This window comes from Paroedura picta, chromosome 1 (assembly GCF_049243985.1).
Source record: "Paroedura picta isolate Pp20150507F chromosome 1, Ppicta_v3.0, whole genome shotgun sequence".
In the NCBI taxonomy this organism is placed as follows: Eukaryota; Metazoa; Chordata; class Lepidosauria; order Squamata; family Gekkonidae; genus Paroedura; species Paroedura picta.
Window position 1 is genome coordinate 149,429,571 of NC_135369.1, and position 16,987 is coordinate 149,446,557.

Consider the following 16,987-nt stretch of genomic DNA (forward strand, 5'->3'; position numbering starts at 1 on the left):
AAATTATGATCCAGAGCATCTTGATGGCTCTTAGCAGCCCTGTGTGTTTAAAATGAATATATATGTCAGGAAGAAACCCACAGTAGATCTCCTCGGTGCTACCAGTCATTTACATGATCAAAGATCCTCTTACTATGACCATCATCTTGTTTTCTCACCAATATAGGAGTAAGGAACGAGTCCCGTTACCAGTCTAGATGTTGCCATGGGAGAAGAAAAGCTAAGGGATCAACAAAAGTAACCAGGAATAAATGTGAACAAATGCACTTACACAACCTTAAGCTTCACCTACATGCACAGGGAGCCTCTGGGGAAAAAAAAAAAAACAATTAAATAATCCAGCAGGACAAGCAAGTGACAAACAGTACAAGGATGCATGTAAACATGGAAGAAACGTTGTAAAAATAAACCTATGGCCTAAATGAAAGTTGTACTGCAGTAAAGGAGAAATAAAGGTTGAATGCCAAGATGATTGTAAAGCAAAGAGATGAAGTGAAAGAGATCACAGTACTGAGAGAGAAATGATTAAGGTAACAGGAGCTGGAGGAAAAGAAGTGTGAAGGATACCACAAAGAGAAAAATAATTCATGTGACAAAGATAGATACAAAAGGTGTGGGTTTTTTTCCAGTGGTGAAGGAAGAATGAAGAGACCAGCTCTAAAAAGATAAACTGAATAATTAAGGAATGAGAACAATGTACTGAGAAGGGAGTATGACCCAAATGCAGGAGACATGGATTGTCACAGACACATAACCTGTGATTGACAAAAGGCCAGAAATGGAGTAGGAAATGACCACAGCTACCTTGGGGACAGTACAAAAATAGGAGAAAAGATAAAATATGATTGTATGTATGTATGTATGTATGTATGTATGTATGTATGTATGTATGTATGTATGTATGTATGTATGTATGTATGTATGTATTTATCACCCTCCCTTGAGGTGCAGGGTGGTTTACAGGGGTTTTCCATACTGATTAATAAAAATTATACCCAAAAATATTTCATTGAGGAAAAACTGACACATTATGAAATAAATAAGTGATAGTAATAAAATGATGCTTGAGAGAGGCATAGTATTTATTGTATAGAAATATTACAAGAGGAGGATCCCACAGTCATCTAGAACAGTGGTCCACAATCCCCGGTCTGGGGACCGGGACCAGTCCATAGATCAGTCAGTACCAGTCCTCGGCTCCTCCTCGTCCTTCTCCCCAGCTGCTGCCTTTGGTGTTCTCCAGTGGCCAACCTGGCTGGAGCTCCCCTTCGGTGTGGCACTGCACAGCTGCTGCAGGCAGTGCCCCCCAGCGGACAGTGGGAAGTCAGGGCACCGGCAGGAAAGCAAGTGGAGTAGGGGCTAAGGCAGCAGCGGCGACGTCCCTCGGCAAAAGACTACACCCCCCCGGGCCTCAGTAAAATTGTTAAGTATTGACCGGTCCCCAGTGATAAAAAGGTTGGGGACCACTAAAGGTGATTCTGCTGGGACATTTTCTCCACCCCTTTTCCCCTTTATTTCAGGAGGGAGGGGCAGGGGGCACCTTATGAGGCCTAGAAGGCTCAGCCCAAACAACAACCCAGTCTTATATAATCTGTCATTTCCTAGAAATATACCCCTCACAGGATAAGATGGGAAGGGCTGGCATTATAGGTTTGCACCGGGCCTAAATAATGGATGTCCATGCCCTGTTTTCAAGTCCTTTGCTAGAAGGGGCTTGCTTTATTTCACACACCTTTGCCTTCACTATGTAAGCACCATTATTTGACTCGGAACATTCTGTTGTGATCCTGGAGGCTTGCACTAAAAACCAAAAGCAAGTTTCAAGTGAAGGAAAAGCCAACAAAGCACATCATGCAGAACACAACCCATGGGCATTAAGCAGTGTATATCTCTCTCTTAACATACTGTGACAGATTTTATGTATAAAAATTAGCTCCTCTTTTATATGGTCTTCCAAAAGAACTCCATCTAAAAAACTGAGAACAAGCAACCAGCTTTGGAGCAAGTTCAGTTCCATTCCCTAATATTTGTTTCATGTTTTTTTTAAAAAAAGGCGGGGGTTCCAACTCACCAGGCCCTGTGCCACCTTCTCTTGAGGCTCCATTCCCAAAGCAATTTATAGTTAAACTTTAATTGTCTGGAAGGCCAATTCAAATAGAGACCTGATAAATTACAAACTTGAGTTAGTGGTTTCAGTAGGCAACAAATTCGTTTTCCTCCCACAAGCGGAAAGCAGCTCAGATGAGACATTTATTTATTTATTATATTTATTTATTATATTTATTATATTTGGAACTAAGGGGGGGAATGGAAAGGGATCACTTCTCTCCTGACACCATTTCTATGTTCAAGCTATTTCCTTCCAGTTTAAAATACAAGGGAAAGACCTTCCTAATAGTCTAATAGTCTGATGGAGTTTACATTAAGCTCATACATTTTTAACATGCCTGATCTTGTGAAAAACACCACTTTTCTGAAAGGTCAAATAGCTAGCTAAAGGGCCTCTATGGATCACACAGTGTCTTGCAGTAATGAACCACAGCCTTAAAAAAAAAATAGATAGTAGGAATCCACTTACAGGTTTTCAATATTTTTAAAATAACTTGTTCCCTGTAGATATTGTCTTTTTCATGAAATAGAGAAACCAGAAAATAGCCTTTCAAAATACTCTAGCATGATTTTTTTTTCCAGCTTCTGATACTTTCTAAGTCCAAACATTGTAAAACCAAGTTATAAAAATGTGCACAACTAGAATTGCCATTCTGTCAGACTACTGGCCCTTTTTGCCTAGTAATTACTCTCACCCAGCCCTTTCCATTCCATTGCTCTTTGTGTTCCCTTATCTGGACCAAGCACAGATTTGATTCAGGCTAAGAAGGTTCTCTATCACTAAGCAATGAGTCCTTGTCCGTAGCTCCAGAACTTCTGCCAGACAAAAGGGGAAAGTGAAAAGCAAAAGATCATTGTATTGATTTCAGGTTGAATGGCAGGTTTAAAACATGCCAATTAAATATGCAAACAAAAGCCCATTTTCACCATATAATCCTTCAAAACAACCATATGAACCTATTAGAAGCAACCTTATATTGAATCTGACCCATATTTTTATTTTAAAAAATCAACCATCAAGGATTCTCATCCCTTGTGTGAAACATCTACATAAAGGATGAGAATCCTTGTCCCCTGCCTACTCCCTACTCCCCTCCACCCCCCTCTCCCTTTCCCTACCTGTGTGCATGGCTCCTGGCGCAGCCTTGGCGGCTGGAGCCCATCCTTGGGCGCACTTGCCGCCACAGCCCCCACCAGTCTCCCAAGGCTTCTCCCGCTCTCTGGAGTGCAGGAGCGGCCTCAGAAGCCTAGTGGAGGCAGCGCCAGCCCAGCGAGCCACAGCTCCGAGGCACGCTTCCTGCCACCAGCCCCATAAGTCTTCCAAGTCTGCTCCTGCTCCTTGGATGGGGGGAGCGGCCTTGGAAGACTGGCGGCGGCCCAAAAGCAACGAGTGCAACTCAGTGCTAGGTCTCACTGCTCGGGCGCTACCACCACTGCTGCAGGCCATCCATCCATTTGCGTGCTCCCTAAGGCGGAATAGTGGACATCACGTCCATCGACATTTCCATTTGAGGGAGTGTACCAACAGATGTTCCACATCAATAAGTAAGTATTATGTGCTCAGACTAGTAGAAAATGCCCACGGTCATAAGCAGGGATATTTCCCATTACTTACTACTTTATCCTTTTAATTTCCATTGAACTATGAGTACTGAGAACTGAACCAGGGACCTTCTACATGCATATTGGATATTCGAATATTGAGCCACAACAACTGATTATGCATGGGCTGGGAAAGGCAGGCCAATGCCTGCATGTCAGTGGGGCTAATCCCCGCTTATGCACGACGCCGGTGCCATCTGGGCCCCCTCCCAGCCCAGGTCCACTTTAGGGCCTCTGATGACCCAGGACAATGGAACACTGATGTTTCTGTGTTCCCTTTCTTGCCATGATGGCTCTCAGAGGCCTGACTGGGCCAGCCCATGCGTACAAGAGGAGACGGGCCTTCAAAGCCCATCTCTTCCCTCCCCACCTACGGCATCCACAGCAACAGCAGTTCTGGGACTGTCATTGTAGCTTAGTTATTCTTGAATTGTGCCATTGCGAATAAACATTAAGTGATTTCCACACCATATAAGCATGCAGTGGCACACCACCCACAGATGAATGAGATTAGGATCACATGAGACCAAAGCCTACTTGAATAGATCTGGAAATAGATATATAAATATGGAACACATTTTTCTGATACTCCTGGTATACTCCTACCAAACAAGAATCAAGCAGATTGGGTTAAATCATGGCTATTTTCATGCCTGAGTTTTTTTTCTCTGTCGGCATCTAAACTGGAATGTTTTCTTCAGAGTTTTCACATGACACGAAATCTTCCTGTTTCTAAGTTTTCCCTATCCTCAATGCACCCTTTCTTAAATCTACCTTACTCTAAGTGAATGAACACTGTCTGTGTTAGCACATGACCTGGAAGGAATGGTGCATATTTCCCTGCCTGGCAAAGGTCCCATCCACATTAACATCAGTTTCCAGTCATCAGCTCCTTGCAGACACCAGTTTCCTAGCATTCTTCTCATCTGTTTTTTTTTTCATGGTAATTACTATAGCACTGTAACCATCTATTACCATTTAGCTTTTTCCAGTTTTAATAGTGCTATAGCACATGCATGAAAAAAGAACAAACAGAGAAAGAACAGTGAGTCTTCATGGCAGTCCTAACAATCATACCAATGAGGAGTTACTGCAGCACACATATGAAAGGAGAAAGTAGCCAAAACAACTTGTGAAAAGTATGCAGAAAATTCCCTGCATAGAAGCTCTGGTGCCAGTTTGCATGCATCTGCATCTGCAGCAGTAGACAAAATAACAAAGCAAATTCTTACCATGTGGAGTCAGTCCATGTCTTAAACATAGACACAGTAAGATCAGTGGGAAGGGCACTTGTCATGCAATAAAGGAGCCACAGATAATTATTTCATGACAGCCAAGAAGGTTATTCTATTGGCCACAGTACCATTATTCACCTGTATAAATAGTAATGTACAGAACCACAAATGGCTAGTATTCTGGTACAATCTTCAGATGAAATCAAAATACAAGCTGGGCTTATTGGGGAAGGGAAAGCCTTGCCTCTCCCTCTGAATACTCTTTGTTTCCACAGTTAGACTTGTCTCATTTCAGCCTTATTAAAGGTACTACCTAAGCATACAAGGATGGTAGTTATGGTGTAGTGTTTAAGAGTAGTGAACTCTGATCTGGAGAACTGGGTTTGATTCTCCACTCTCCCACATGAGGCCTGCTGGGTGACCTTGGGCCAGTCGGTTTGCTCAGAACCCCCTCAGCCCCACCTAACTCACAGAGTGCCTATTGTGGGGAGAGGAAAGGAAAAGTGTTTAGAAGCCACTTTGGGTATAATAGGGTATAATAATCTTTTCTTCTTTAAAGAGCTATGAAGAAGTTTGCCTCTTATTGTGAGAACCATAGGAACATTTCCTGCCATTCAAGTTGTTTCTTTTGGTTTGTAACAATGGGAATCAAATCAAGTTACTTGAATGGACTTCAAGTGTTATAAATTACTCAAAGTCCATCAAGTATAAGTGTTATAAATTACTCATAAGAAATCATTTATATGCATACTTTTCCCTTCTGCTTTAGTCCACAGAACTCAGTCCTTGTTTCCTTACATACACATAGCTCTCATTAATGTCATTAGAAATTTTCAATGGGCCCTCTTGTAACAAATGATTATCACATACGTTAATGCTATGACTCTGTAGCTAAACAGATCCCAGTGCTTTCAACTGGGCCTTCTGCAGAAGGTAGACTCGAGGGAGAAGCACAAAACTGATGTAGTCAACATGAAAACTTTAATAAAGGTATCTTTAATATATGCTCTTCTTTGAATCAAAACATTGCATAGCAAACACCCCAGGCTTGAATTCCTAAACCAGTTTGCTATGCCATCTGTACCAATAAGTGTCTGTTCAAGGAGGAAACTTTCATTTCTATGCATGCACAGGGCTACATAAGCAGCTGAGTGTCATGTAATCAGACAACTCAAGCTGGAAATAAAAACATCAAGTCAACAAATAGCCCATCCTCATTGTGCAACATCCATCTACAACACATTCAAATTAATGAATGCCTAAGGAGTAGTTCAAAGACTGTCACATTAACTATGCATTCATTGCCCATTGTCAGCATGCCTATGTAAAAATGGCTTAACAGAGATCCATAAACCCAAGTGATGCACCAACCTACCACAGTAATAAGTGAAACTACTTTAAGGTGATGTAGATACTCTGGTTTTATTTTTACAAATGGCCCTGCCAGTTTAAGCTTCACTGTTCTTTTCATAGATATTTTAATTTTTTGCCTCTTTCAAAGAAGGAATAGGCTCCTGTTTTCTCTGTCTTTGATAAACAGACAGAAAGGGTGGGGGAGGGAAAAAAAGGCTTAACATAGTCGCCTTGTATTGCAGCTCTGGATGGTGTCCTGCTGTGAATTATTCAAAGATGGCATTTAAGCAATAACCAGGGCCCATCAGTAGAAACGCTTTTCTCAGGTATACCTTCATTTCATATATCTGCAAGTGGTTGTAAAGGCTGATTCTTTGTATTAAAGGTTTGGTTACCCTTTTCTAATTTATGTAAATTTACACATGAGTGTGTACTAAGAATAAATATTGTTACATTTCAATGAATAACTGTTTGAATACACTTGGCTTTAATTATTAATTGTTTTTTAGCAATGCAATGTTCAGACTATATGGAAACAATTATGAAAAAATATTGTATTTTCATTTAAAAAATATTTCTATATAAAGAACAGACAGATGGAGAGAGCACCCTCTTTGCAAAATGGGGGTTTCAGCTTGCATCTGTCACTTCTGCCAGTTTGGTGTAGTGGTTAACAGTGTGGACTTCTAATTTGGCGTGCCGGGTTCGATTCTGCGCTCCCCCACATGCAGCCAGCTGGGTGACCTTGGACTCGCCACAGCACTGATAAAGCTGTTCTGACTGAGCAGTAATATCAGGGCTCTCTCAGCCTCACCCACCTCACAGGGTGTCTGTTGTGGGGAGAGGAAAGGGAAGGCAAATGTAAGCCGCTTTGAGCCTCCTTCGGGTAGAGAAAAGCAGCATATAAGAACCAACTGTTCTTATCCTTCTTCTTCTCCTCCTTCTTCTCCTTCTTCTTCTTCTATATAACCATAGAAGAGTTATGAAAAGAAATAACTGAAAAAATATATATATTGTTATTATGCTATTATATTTGTTCCATGACTGCTTTGAAGTTACGTTATAATATAATGTGCTTATGCCATTAAAGGTATTCTATGTCTATATCATTGTCTATATAGACAATGTCTATATTCTGAATTATTACTGAGTGTTTATTTTGTGGGTACACTGGGATTATTCCCTCCTCTTTTTTGCTCCTTGATTATTCAAAGACTACATTTAGGCAATAACCAGGGCACATCTGTAGAAACTCTTTTCTCACATATGCCTTTATTTCATATAGCTGCAATCTTTCTGCACAAGGTAAATTCACACATTCGCACAGTGACATGGAAACTGCTTTCCCATAGTTACTTCTGATAGGAGTCTGACAACATACTGATGAGAATAAAAGAGCCAGAACCAGAAACTGATTTATTTTGCTTGTAAGTAGAGAATCACTCACATATTTCTTACTATAAACAACAGGAAATGCTTTTACAATGTCCACACTTAATCCACAAATTTAAGATCGTGCACACACTTTTCACTGTTTGTTCTGGAAAGGAAAACCATACCTGCTATAGCATCCTGTTCATAATACTTTGAATGTGTGATATTAGAATTTAGTATAAAAACACTAAGAACAACTAATTTAAACTCAGGTAGCTAGTCTCAGGAAATCAGTCCACAAAATTAGCTGCACAGCTTCAATTACCTGTTCAGGAAACTCTATGGGCTTCAGGAATAGTTTTGTTCTTGACCAATTAATTATCTCATTGAGAATGGCTTACCAATGCAAACTGTAATAAAACATACAGGCTAGGATAGGTTTTAATTGATTCCCATAGTAAACTACAGAAAACCCGCTTTCATGGATGTTATTCTTGAGGAGAATAATTGGCTCATTACCCATAGCTGTATCCACTTGTTCTCATTACCAAGGTCAAGCAAATAAAAGGACGTTGTTCTGAGGCACACAAAGGAGAGCAACTGCAGCAGATTCCATGAAAAGGTTCATCAGGGCATATCGGGGAGGGAGGTAGTAGCAGAATATTCTGGTGCCCAATGTAGTTCATTCGAATGGTAATTTAAAAAATTACACATTAAATAATTCACAAGTTGTTTCTTCACTGTCTCTTAAGAACTGCCTCCTAAATTATAACTCATTTTTTAAATCTCATTTTTCCTTTCTTCCATCCTCTCTTCCTTCCATCACATTTCTTCCTGTGTGGTCAGATAGGTTAAACTGAGAGGTGTGACTTGCCCAAGTCACTCAAGAGGTTTCATGGCAAAGGGGTGACTGAAACCAGGAGTGAGAGTTTTGGATACTGGAGTTCAGCCCAGGAGGCTATAGCACCTTGGTTTTTAACCTGGGGGTCGGGACCACTTTGGGGGTCGGACAACCCTTTCACAGGGGTCGCAGCAGGGCAAGCAGCTTGGCCGGGGGGGGGGGTGCCATCCACACAACAGCCTCACGAGGTAGATCAAGATAGAGCGTTTGTCTGTCTGGAGCACTGGAAAAGAGCAATATCGGCATGTTGGGACAAGAGGCAGAACTGAACTGAGAAACTCCGGGGGGTGGGAACCAATTTATATACAATCATGAATAATGGATATTCCCACCATTGGTCAGTTTCTGTGAAAGAACACTTGCATAATTTTATGGTTGGGGGTCACCACAACATGACGAACTATAGTAAAGGGTAACAGCATTAGGAAGATTGACAGCCACTGCTATAGCATCTTTAGGCTTTGGCTGGTATGGTATCTGGAAAAGCCAATAGAGGAATGATAAGCATTTCTGAAAGGTTTCTTTTTAATGTTTCTTGAAGAATTAAGTTATGAAATGTCACGACAGAACAGTATCCTAATATTTTGAAATATAGATTTTGAACTGAAAATTTCTTGCTGTTCTACCATTTTATCTGCACTGCTGAAGGGCCTCTTCCACAGTCCTAATGCAACAAAAAATTATACAAAATAAATTATACATTTTGAAGAAACTTTGTATTAAGAAACTTTGGCATTAAAGATTTATTTTAGTTGTCACCTCCTTCCTAGACTGAATTTCCAATGACTTCAATTCCATGTTCTTGAGTAGCTCTTTTCTTATGGCAATGTCACTTGTTTCCTAAGCTTTTATATGTAATAATAATAAAGTAAGCAGAAGTGTCGTCACATCAGACAGATACCCTGCCAGATCAATCATGCACTAATGCAAACACTCGAGACAAAAAAATGAGTATAACTCCTGCTTTCTGTTTTATTTTCTAACTGCATTTTCCTGCCAGATACCTGGTCCACAGAATAAACAACACTCCATACAAACACAGTTGAAAAGAATGGCTGTTAATCTCAGAGACACCTGCAGCTGTTGTGCTCACCAAGAAACACTGCTGTATATCTTTGGGAGGGTGTCTGACTTCTTCTTTTATTTATGAATGTAGTGTCTTTTTGCTCGCTCGTCATTATTTTTGGTGCACATTTTACAGTCTGTTTTTGCAGATGCTTTGTATATAGCCATAGCCCTCGAGCTTGAGTTATATGGTATAAAAGCCTTCCACAAATATCCCTCTCCGAGGAAGGGATATGGTACTCCAAGAAAAGGTGGCAAAGGCCCAAATTTAAGAAACTACCTGGCCTTTAAACCTGAAGCAAAAGGTACAAACAACTTTATCCAATTATTACTCCGTTATGGCACTTTCGATATATGAACAAAGCAATTCTAAACTGAATGATACCCTTCTAAGGCAATTGTAGTCTCTGGCCTTAGAATGGTGTGATTCTGTTTGGGACTGCACGCCCATCTCCGTTGTCCTCACAGCAGAGTGATGTAATTGTTCACAGTTGCCACTCCACAACTAGGGACACAGAGAAGCTAAAATGATAGTGCTTTGCCTTGATTTGTTTGAAACTAGACCTATGATTAGCATGCGAGCCACTGTTTGCTTCTAAAGGATACAATCCCTTTTAGACTCGGGGGTGGTGGTGGTGGTGGTGATAAATTGAAAGGATTCCAGGATCAGAAAAAATAGAATCTTACTATATAACCCCGTTTCAGAAGATGAATGTCTAGTTGTCCTTTGAATGTCCTTTGGCTCTTCAATATGGGGATGCTAGTAATACCAAAGGCTGATATATATGCTATATTATTCAACAGAGGTTGAATTGCACAATTTGGATACTCATGATATTTACATTCAAAGGACAGTCATTGATGAAAATTTCCATTTGAAAATGGAACATATCGAGAAACCGTTCTGGTTGGATCCTACACAACAATAAACAAACAAGAACGAATAACCCTTTACTTCATTTATTCTGTAACTAGAAAGTAAGCCCACTGTGTGTTAAAGACAGTGGGCGCTAGGGGTGGGGATGAGTTGTGCGGGGTGGGTAGGAGAGTTGGCGGCGGCGAGGCGGGGCGGGGCAGTGGAGGGTGGGGATGGGGCGGCCTGTGTGGGCGCGTCGTCGTCGTGTGGGCCTGGGGATTGTGGAGCAGGTGCAGGACGAACCTTTGTGTCGGAGGCTGAAGATGGCGGTTGGGACGGTCGGCGGCATGCGAGAGGCGAGGAGGTTGTCTCGGAGGGATCAGTGGAGGGTCCGGCAGGCTGGACTTGGCTGGAGGGCTGTGCGGGCGGTAGCTGGGGTGGCAACGTGCAGCAGGCGGTTGTGGGGTGGTGGTGGCCATGGCGAGGAGCGGCCTCCATGAGTAGGGAGGCCGGAAGCGTTTGGGGCGGCGTGGCGCCTTGCGGCGTCAGCAGAGGCGCGGGGGGAAGGGAGCACTCGCTGGGTGGTTGTCTGCGGGGTGGGCGGACGCTCGGCCGCAGGTTGTGTTTCGCGGCGGTGGGGAGGCGGCATGGTCACGTCGGGGTGCAGCTCGGTGTGTTCAGGGCAGCGCGGCACATGGGCAGCGCGCGACCTTCTGTGGCCGGGGCTAGGGAGGGAATGGCGGGCAGCCGCAAGCAGCTGATGTGGGGGTCATGAGTCCAGTGGCAAGGGACCAACAGTGCGGCTCGCGATTGGTCCCTTGGTGGCGGACTGACACTCGGAGGGGTCAATCGGCAGGGCCCGCCGCCATGGGCCTTAACGAATTATTTAATCCGCGGAGCTTAATAAACCAATTAGATCATAAGTATTAATCATGTCTGGGTTTGTTGCCCAGCTGGAATTCTGAAAGAACCTGATGTGTGCTGTAACTAGTCTTAATATAAATAAGTAGAGAAGGCATGCCCCCCAAGGAAACATTGGGAGAATCACTGAAACTTGAAAAATTGAAGATAGCCAGTGAAATACTGTGGTAGGTTTATGCTATGAGGACTGGTATGTGAATTCCATGGTTGGTGACATGTCTGTCCACAGGGTTAGCTGCAAGTCACTGTCACTTTTGGCTACAGAATCTATCCAAATCTCTTTGCTCACTTAATGGAAAATGCCTGGACTCCCTAGCCAGTTATGAATGACAACGAACAGGTCATGGGAAGCAAAATCACTGCTGCCATACACTTTTAAAACCCCAGCATTTACTGCAGCCTTATTCCCTTTGCCCCGCAACGAAGGATGTCAGTCTGCTCATGCTTTACATTGTGATTGTTTCCTAACTGTTCAGTTTCCAGCTGTCGTCTTCGATCAGGAAAAATCAAAGAGTTTGAAAGCCTCTGGTAGCCATTACCAGAGGCAAAGAAGAGCAACCTTTCCTCCTGCAATTCTCAAGGCATTCAACCATAAGTCTGTTGACAGATGAATTGACTAGCTCCACTGTTCCTTACCTTGTGTTACTTGTACACATGTACTGTTCATTATCTTACATTCTTGTACAATTTCCCCCAGCCCTAGTCCTTTCTTTGTGTTCTACAAGTCAACTATTGATCTGGATCAAGTTGTTAACATGCTCAGCTCTCCTACAATATAATATATATATATAATATCCGGACACTTAGACGTGTGTATTATATATTTATTTATATATATATATATATATACACACTTGCCATTTGTCCATGTTTTCATTGTTACAGATTGTGGCAATTTTTTGGCCTAGATAGAGCTGTTCCTACTCGTCTCCACATTTGCAGTTCTCTCTTTCCCAGATGAAGTATGTGTCGTCAGACTCACACATTACTTTGTGGCAAGGGATTAGCTATTTCTGGAAACCACTCTGTTTCCTGGCTCAACTAGTCTTTTGTACTTCAAGCAGGGCGTCTCTTTGCAGCTATTTATATAGCTCTGATGTGTACGACTTATTGAAGGCTAGGACGACAGCCACTACAGGTGTCACAACAACCACACAGGCTCCATAGGTCATAGATTCTCATATGTGTTTATCGGTTCTCCTGCTAAGGGGGGAAATGTATTACAAGAGAATTCTATTTGGAAGATTTCATAGTTGCAATCAGATTGCTTGAGACGAAAGAAATAAATGATTCCGTTTATATACCCCAGCAGAGGCACAGATTTTCATTCTGTAAGGCTAACATCACACGATCACTCTCGCTATCACTGGTGAATAATAGCTTGGCAGGACACAAATGCCTGATAAATCTTACCTTCTGCATGAGTATCAATATAAACAAGGTGCTTACACATGGTCCTATTCATTCTTGTGTCGATTTCAGACTCACTCTTAGACAGGGGAAACATTTTTGGCACCACACCTAAAGAAAGAAACTTATTATTTGAAGGTGCAACAAGAATATATGAACTTTTTCCCCTCTTACCTAAAGGGGCACAGGAAAACTCCACACATTTAGCCAAGTGGATGTTTCGACAGTTTCCCTAACAAGCAGTAGGAAATCTCCATTGAAATAACGAGAATTTTGCTGAGTGCTACAAATACTAGTGCTACACCTGCCAGTAGTGCCAGTGGAGTAAGGATGATGGATGGATTATAAGGACCCCAATGAACTACAATATGACATTGTGACCCTGGGTCATGGTCAGTACACCGTGGTGGAGCCAGTATGGTAAAGTGGTTAAGAGCAGCGGCTTCTCATTTGGTGAGCCGAGTTTGATTCTTCACTCCTACACGGCAGCCAGCAGGGTGATCTTGGGCTCATCACAGCCCTGATAGTGCTGTCAGGACTGTCTCGGCCTCACCTACTTCACAGGGTGTCTGTTGTGGAGACAGGAAGAGAAGGTGCTTGTAAGCTGCTTTGAGAAGCCTTCGGGCAGTGAAAGGCAGAGTATAAAAACCAACTCCTTCTCTTTTACCATGATATGGCCCTCATATCATTCTAAAGCTACCTTAAAATAGCGATGTCATCCTCACAGCAGCTGTGAGTACACCTTCTCATTTATCATAGAATCATAGAATAATAGAGTTGGAAGGAACCTCCTGGGTCATCTAGTCCAACCCCCTGCACTATGCAGGACACTCACATCCCTATCACTCATCCACTGTGACCTGCCACCCCCTTAAGCCTTCACAGAATCAGCCTCTCCGTCAGATGGCTATCCAGCCTCTGTTTAAAAATTTCCAAAGATGGAGAACCCACTACCTCCCGAGGAAGCCTGTTCCACTGAGAAACCGCGTTGTCAGGAACTTCTTCCGGATGTTTAGATGGAATTTCTTTTGAATCAATTTCATCCCATTGGATCTGGTCCATCCCTCCCGGGCAAGAGAGAACAACTGTGCTCCATCCTCTATATGGCAGCCTTTTAAATACTTGAAGATGGTAATCAGATCCCCTCTCAGTCATCTTCTCTCCAGGCTAAACAGAACAAGCTCCCCCAGCCTTTCCTCATACGTCTCGGTCTCTCACCATCTTTGTTGCTCTCCTCTGGACATGCTCCAGTTTGTCTACATCCCTCTTCAACTGTGGTGCCCAGAATTGAACACAATGCTCCAAGTGAGGCCAAACAAGAGCAGAGTAAAGCGGTACCATCACCTCCCGTGATCTGGACATGAAACTCCATCTGATACAGCCCCAAATCCCATTTGCCTTTTTAGCCACTGAGTTATACTGCTGACTCATGTTCAATGTATGGTCTACTAAGACTCCTAGATCCTCTTCACACATGTTACTGCCAGGACAAGTCTCCCCTATCCTATAATGGTGTATATGTTTTTTCCTACCCAAATGCAGAACTTTACACTTTGTCCCTATAACATTTCATTTTATTTAGTTTAGCCCACTTCTTGAGCCTATCAAGATCATTCTGTATTCTGATTCTGTCTTCTGTTGTGTTTGCTACCCCTCCCAGTTTAGTATTGTCTGCAAATTTAATAAGTAATCCCTCATCCAAATCATTTATAAATGTGTTGAACAACAAAGGCCCCAGGACAGATCCCTGGGGCACTCCACTTGTCACTCTTCTCCAAGGGGATGCTGAACCATTAACAAGTACCCATTGGGTACGATCTGTCAACCAGTTATAGATCCATACCACATTTTACCAACTTGTCAACAAGACTATCAACGTGGAACCTTATCAAAAGCTTTACTGAATGTCCATAGCATTTCCCTGATCCAGCAAGGTAGTCACTTTCTTGAAAAAAGAGATAATTTAGTATTACAGTAACAAAGTTATTGGAGAGCTGAACCCTGAGAAAAATGTGGCCATTGCAAAGCAGGCTTCTTGTTCAACTGATTCAGACTTAGAACATAGAACAGAAAGACTTAACTTTTAACTGTTTTTGACAAGAGAATACCCAAAGCATACCTATCTTCAAAATACCTAAAGTTCCTAATGGACTTTAGGTCCCTAATCAGCAGAAAGGGCTGCCATCTCCAGGTTGTAGCTAAAGATCTCCTGCTATTACAACTGATCTCCTGGTGATGAAGATCCATTCACCTGAAGAAAATGGCTGCTTTGTTAGGTGGACAGTACTAACTGAGGTCAGTTCCCCAAGCCGGCCCTCTCCAGGCTCCACCCCCCATCATTCCAGGTATTTCTTATCCTGAAGCTGGCAGCCATTCTACCAAATCACCTAACCCGTCTCCCACCAAAATTCTACCGTCCTCTGCTCCATCAGATGACCAGCAGTGAAACTGCCAAACTTTTTTTTCTTTGAAAACGATTGGCTGAGGCTCCCAGAGGGTGGAACTTGAAACTCCCCATCACACTCCGTCCCACGGATTTTATAGCTTGTGATATTAACTGCTTTACATTTTATATTATTAGATTTTGTACGGCTGTGTGCTATCCCACAGACAACAGTCTGAAGGCTGAATGACAGCATACAAACTGATACAATTAAATAATTTATTCAGAAAGTCAGGTCCAATTTTATTCTTATCTCAGCAATGTCATAAATATAACCTTTGTCATCTATTTTGGACTTATAAATGCCAAATGGACTTATAAATATTAGGTGTTATACACGAATTCTACACACACACACAAACATACATACCTTACGTTTACATCAAAGACCAGGGAGACCAGGTATCCATAGAGAAAGTGACAGCAGTAGCTCTTCCTTTATGGCAGATCCCTCAAACCTGAATCTTAACTATCCCTAAGCGAGGAAGGCCTTGTTTGTCTTCTATAAATATTACTTTGACAGTGGCCCAATTTAAAACTTCCTGAAAGGAATATATATGTCATTTATCATAGTTGAACAATTTCAGCAATTTCCCAGGATTGTGTTATGATCTATTTCTTTGACAGCAAAGACAGAATGATATCACAAAGTGGCCACTAACACTCAAAAATCACCACTTTGTGTTTCAAATGCATGAGGTCAATGTAAGCCTTTGAAAGTCACATATTTCTATATTTGAGTCAAGTCAAGTTTATTACCAGTTATCTTAGCTGTAGCGACAATAACAATAGGGTAAAAGAAATATTCAGAATGAAAAAGTAAATCATATTACAGGCATGTGGCTCAGATCACATTTAGTGGTAGTGAATAACATTAAAGCTCACAAAATCCTCCTTAGCTTTAGATAAAGTTTGCAATTTGTATAATAGGCAGGCTTACCAAGGCAGTACACAAAAGTTAACCAAGCAGTATTGGAAACAACCTGCCTAATATTAAATGCATGAGAAAATAACACAGTTTCAGTTTGGTGATTAAAAGAAAGTAGATGGTAGAAATACACATTTATCACCCACTGTTCTTTCTTTGGCCGTTTCCACATTAGGAGACAGACATACCTTGTTTTAGTCTCGCCTTGGATTTCCTCTGGATGCTCCAAGTTGACTCCAGCCTTTCTGCATTTGGGCTTTCTTCCCCTTGTTTCCCAGGCTGAAATTCACAAAACGCTTTCCGCATCTGAGTCCGACAGAGACAGCCTCCAATCATGCTTTGCTCCCTTTTCAAAAACAAGTTAAGCAATTTAATGCCTGCTTGCACCTTTCTTTTCATTGCAACTCTCAACATTCTGTGCCCTCGATCACCTCCACCCCTTCCCCCCAAAGTGTACTGAATGTCACCTCCACCCTTTCCCCCAAAGTGTACTGAATGTAATTTTTTAAAAAAACCCAAAAAACTAGGTTATTGTGTTACAATGCTGCTGTGCAAGACTGCTTTTTTATATACTTAGAAACAATGTTGTAAAGCAATCACCCCTTTTTTTAAAGGCAGATATTTTGGAGGGGAGAGAGGATGCTAAGAGGAACAGGGTGTGCCCAAATGGCTCAAAATGGCGGGCATGGGAGAAAAACCCAAATGCACGCATTTTCCCATTGGGCACCCCCAAATTAGATTCCATCTTGGCAGACGAAATCTCTGTAACCTGGAATTTCCAAAATGCACA

The 16,987-nt window shown here is 42.1% G+C and overlaps 1 long non-coding RNA gene across 3 annotated transcripts in view; it reads right to left on the minus strand.

Moving 5' to 3' along the window:
• LOC143844528 (uncharacterized) overlaps positions 1-16,987 on the minus strand; it is a 32,560-nt gene that overhangs the window by 666 nt on the left and 14,907 nt on the right. The window contains exons 1-2 of one of the 3 annotated variants that reach the window (XR_013234046.1): positions 16,386-16,544; positions 272-307 (exon numbers count right to left, since the gene is read on the minus strand). This is a non-coding gene — a long non-coding RNA (uncharacterized LOC143844528). Of the gene's footprint in view, positions 1-271; positions 308-2,071; positions 2,238-16,385; positions 16,545-16,987 lie in introns of those variants that run through there. The other 2 variants (XR_013234053.1, XR_013234026.1) reach the window with 2 other exon arrangements.